The sequence below is a fragment of the Penaeus vannamei genome, chromosome 5 (assembly GCF_042767895.1).
Source record: "Penaeus vannamei isolate JL-2024 chromosome 5, ASM4276789v1, whole genome shotgun sequence".
Taxonomy (NCBI): Eukaryota; Metazoa; Arthropoda; class Malacostraca; order Decapoda; family Penaeidae; genus Penaeus; species Penaeus vannamei.
Window position 1 is genome coordinate 25,693,039 of NC_091553.1, and position 5,000 is coordinate 25,698,038.

Sequence of the window (5,000 nt, forward strand, 5' to 3'; positions counted from 1 at the left end):
ATTAGGAGTATTTCTGTGCTAACACAAAGGCTTCACAAGAGTTTAGTCACCAGGGAGTCAATTATTTGTCCTACCTGATCCCACTCTTTTTCTTGATTTTGGGAAAGATGTTTATTTTTCATCTCTCTAACTTTCTAATAAGGCCAGTGTCAACAATAAAAACAGTAACTATTGATGTTAATAAACTGGATTTGGATGACATTATGGCAATGGATTGGTATCCGCCATAGGCTGGTGTCAATCATCTCTTTAAGGAGCTTTTGGGTGTGGGTGTGAGTGCCCACAGGTATGGCTGATGTGCTGGAGATCGCCGGGGAGAGCCAGGGCGGCTCACCCGTTGGCTAAGGCCTGGGTAGGCCTTGTTGCTGCTTGCTGTGTCTTGCTCGGCTGGAGGATCATGAGTGCTGAACTCGGCCCGTGTGCGGGAGCTTAAGTGGGTCTGAGCTGTGCCAGCCACCCGGGAACGAGGGGAGCCTGCGGTCCAATGGGCGAGCCGTGAGGTGTCCGTGGTCAACCAATCAGGTCTCGATATGTGTCGTCGAGAAGCTGCTGATGGTGAGGGCGAGAGGACAGGCTGTAGACCTGGACCCAACCTGGGGGAAGTATGCCGCGCTGCAAGTTGCGGGGGTCGGCTACAGGTACTCCCCCTCCAGTGAGGGAGCTAAGCGAGCGAGCGATAACCGTGATACTCCAGAAGGCTGGGTATTTGTGTCACTCCGGAAAGTCACCAGTATGGCAATGGATTGGTATCCGCCATAGGCTGGTGTCAATCATCTCTTTAAGGAGCTTTTGGGTGTGGGTGTGAGTGCCCACAGGTATGGCTGGTGTGCTGGAGATCGCCGGGGAGAGCCGGAGCGGCTCACCCGTTGGCTAAGGCCTGGGTAGGCCTTGTTGCTGCTTGCTGAGTCTTGCTCGGCTGGAGGATCGTGAGTGCTGAACTCGGCCCGGGTGCGGGAGCTTAAGTGGGTCTGAGCTGTGCCAGCCACCCGGGAACGAGGGGAGCCTGCGGTCCAATGGGCGAGCCGTGAGGTGTCCGTGGTCAACCAATCAGGTCTCGATATGTGTCGTCAAGAAGCTGCTGATGGTGAGGGCGAGAGGACAGGCTGTGGACCTGGACCCAACCTGGGGGAAGTATGCCGCGCTGCAGGTTGCGGGGGTCGACTACAACATGACCATGACATCATTAAAAAATTTGGCAAAAGAACAGGTGTTGGCAATATGCCATCATGGGAAAAAAATTAGGTCAGGGCTGGGTGATGTACATATGCCGTCTTGAAAAATTTGACTGAAGGCTGGGTTACGGAAATGAATCAACACAGCTGCATAAAGCTTTTGGAGGAAGATTAGATTCATTGGGCATTTAGGAAGGAGCTGCTGCTTTTTTTCCACCAGAAAATAGTGTGGAATGTATTATCTGTTAGCCATGGCTGGAAGAAAACCATTTCAAGCAGCGCAAGGTCTATTACAGAAAACTGAACAATACAAAAATATATTTTAAAAAGAATATGCAAATAAAAAAAGTTACTTATTGTAATTGCACAGAGCTGCAGACTACCAAGTGAGAGGATACAGAGTCTGTGCAAAAAAAGGCTATTACCATCATGATACAGCATTTCAAAACATTGGAAAATGGCAAAATACACAACAACACCTATGCAGAGAGTGAGGCAAAAACACTGCAAATGGGAGGTATGGAGCCTTGATACCATACACGAGTGTTTGTGTGAGTCATACAAGACACGCAACTGGAAGAGTTACCACTCAAGTGCTTGTAATGCCTAGATTTTGGGCCATGTGCAAGTAGCGAGGCATCCAACTGGTTAAGAGCTTTTGAAGAAGAAGAAAAAAATTCTCCTATAAATATAAGGAAAGAAGAATATCAGATGAAATCAAGTAGGCCTATTAACTGAATTCTTGGTGACTAAGCAATGCGAAAATATCTATCGGGATCAGAAAACTCTTCTGGTAAAAGAAGAAAAATACTCCAGATGTACATTACCCTTAGCACTCAGTTTGACTTCACTGCAAACAGCGACTGGATTCTGATGAACTTATACCTCCATAAGATTTCTTTCAGTCAATACTATAGTATTGTAATGAATGTAAAAGAGGAATATAAGCTATTTTCACTTATCAGGCTTGACTGGAGGGATAGTTTACACATATCTCAAGAATAATTCTGTAATTTAAATATCTACATATATATGTATATATATACATATCTCTCTCTCTCCCTCTACCTCTCTCTCTCCCTACCTCTCTCTCTCTCTCTCTCTACTTCTCTCTCTCTCTCTCCCTACCTCTCTCTCTCTCTCTCCCTACATCTCTCTCTCTCTCTCTCCCTACCTCTCTCTCTCTCTCTCTCTCTCTCCCTACCTCCCTCTCTCTCTCTCCCTACATCTCTCTCTCTCTCTCCCTACCTCTCTCTCTCTCTCTCTCTCTTCCCCTCTCTCTCTCTCTCTCTCTCTTCCCCTCTCTCTCTCTCTCTCTCTCTCTTCCCCTCTCTCTCTATCTCTCTTTTCCCCTCTCTCTCTCTCTCTCTTCCCCTCTCTCTCTCTCTCTCTCTTCCCCTCTCTCTCTCTCTCTTCCCCTCTCTCTCTCTCTCTCTCTCTCTTCCCTTCTCTCTCTCTCTCTCTTCCCCTCTCTCTCTCTCTCTCTCTCTCTCTCTCCCTTCTCTCTCTCTCTCTCTCTTCCCCTCTCTCTCTCTCTCTCTCTTCCCTCTCTCTCTCTCTCTCTCTCCCCTCTCTCTCTCTCTCTCTCTCTCTCTCTCTCTCTCTCTCTCTCTCACTCTCTCTCTCTCTTTCTCTCTCTCTGTCTTCCTCTCTCTCTTCCCCTCTCTCTCTCTCTCTCTTCCTCTCTCTCTCTCTCTCTCTCTCTCTCTCTCTCTCTCTCTCTCTCTCTCTCTCTCTCTCTCTCTCTCTCTCTCTCTCTCTCACTCTCTCTCTCTCTCTCTCTCTCTCTCTCTCTCTCTCTCTCTCTCTCTCTCTCTCTCTCTCTCTTTCTGTCTCTTTCTCTCTCTCTCCCTCCCCCCCTCTCTCTCTCTCTCTTCCCCTCTCCCTCACTCTCTCCCTCTCTCTCTCTCTCTCTCTCTCTCTCTCTCTCTCTCTCTCTCTTCCCCTCTCTCTCTGTATATGTATATGTATATGTATATGTATCTAAATATAAATATATATATTTTATATATATATATATATATATATATATATATATATCTATATATATATATAAATATATAAATATATAAATATATATATACATACACATATATATATATATATATATATATATATATATACATATATATATATATATATATATATATATATATATATTCATATATATATATTCATATATATATATTCATATATATATATATATATATATATATATATATATATATATATATATATATATATATATATATATATATATATATATATTTATATATATTCATATATATATATATATAAATATATATATATATATATATATATATGAATATATATATATATATATATATATACTTGTATATATATATTATATATTAATATATATATATAAATATATATATATATATATATATATATATATATATATATGTATATACATATTTATATATATATAAATATATATAAATATGTATATACATATATATATATATAAATATATATATATATATATATATATATATATATATATATATATATATATATATATATATATATATCTATATATATATATATCTATATATATATCTACATATACATATATATATTTGCATATACATATATTTATTTACATATACATATATATACATATACATATATATATATATATATATGTATATATGTATATATATGTATATATATATACATATATATATACATATATACATCGTAGAATTCTATAGTGTCAGCGAAAGAGTGGCTTCTGTAACAATAAAACTAAACACTAGGTACAACTTAAAAATTATTCAAGTCTATGCTCCAACCTGCAGCCACAGTGATGAAGAAATAGAGAGCTTCTATGAAGATGTTCACTTAGCCAGCGAGAGAACAAAATCCCATTTCACAATAATTATGGGGGATTTAAATGCCAAAATAGGTAAAAAGACAGAGGGCGAAACCGCAGTAGGGAACCATGGAATAGGCACTAGGAACGAGAGGGGACAAATGCTAGTCGAATTTGCGGAGGCTTGATCACTCAGTATCATGAATACATTCTTCGAAAAAAGACTAGAACGGAAGTGGACATGGAAGTCGCCTTCTGACGTCAAAAACGAAATTGACTTCATAATTTCAAATAGGCGCGATATAATAAAAAATGTAGAGGTTATAAATAAAGTAAATGTAGGCAGCGACCATAGAATGGTGAGAGGCAAAATTAAAATACATCTCAGAAGGGAAAGGAACAAACTAATGAGTAAACCACAGCCAAACTTGGCTAACTTGAGGATCAGAGCAACAGAATTTAGCCTAAACATCCAAAACAGATATTCACTCCTCCGCGACGAAGATCTCAACATCGACCAAATCAATAAACAGTTCAATGACATAATAAAAGAAGCTGCACTTGAAGTAGGCGGAAAGAACGACAATCGAAGCTCCAGCAAGCTCTCGGTAGAAACTAAACAGCTTATGCAAAAACGTAGAGACATGAAAGTATCGTCAAATAGGGACAAGATAGAATTGGTTGAACTAACAAAGACCATAAATAAAAAGAAGAGGGAAGATGTACGGAAATTCAATACTCAAATAATAAATGAAGCAGTGATTTCAGGTACCAGCATGAAAGCAGCTAAAAGAAGACTAGGAATAGGGAGAAATCAAATGTATGCAATTAAGAAACCAGACGGAGAAGTAACACATAACAAGAATGAAATCATCAAAGTAGTGGAAGACTTTTACAGGGATCTATACAACTCAAACGAACAGCCACAAATAGAAGCAAACGCGGTAACTAGCGACGTACCTAATATCACAAAAGAAGAAATAAAAAGA

At 39.3% G+C, this 5,000-nt stretch overlaps 1 protein-coding gene across 5 annotated transcripts in view; it reads right to left on the reverse strand.

Moving 5' to 3' along the window:
* LOC113816905 (arrestin domain-containing protein 2) overlaps positions 1–5,000 on the reverse strand; it is a 43,608-nt gene that overhangs the window by 9,695 nt on the left and 28,913 nt on the right. The gene's annotated exons all lie outside the window — the stretch shown is intronic.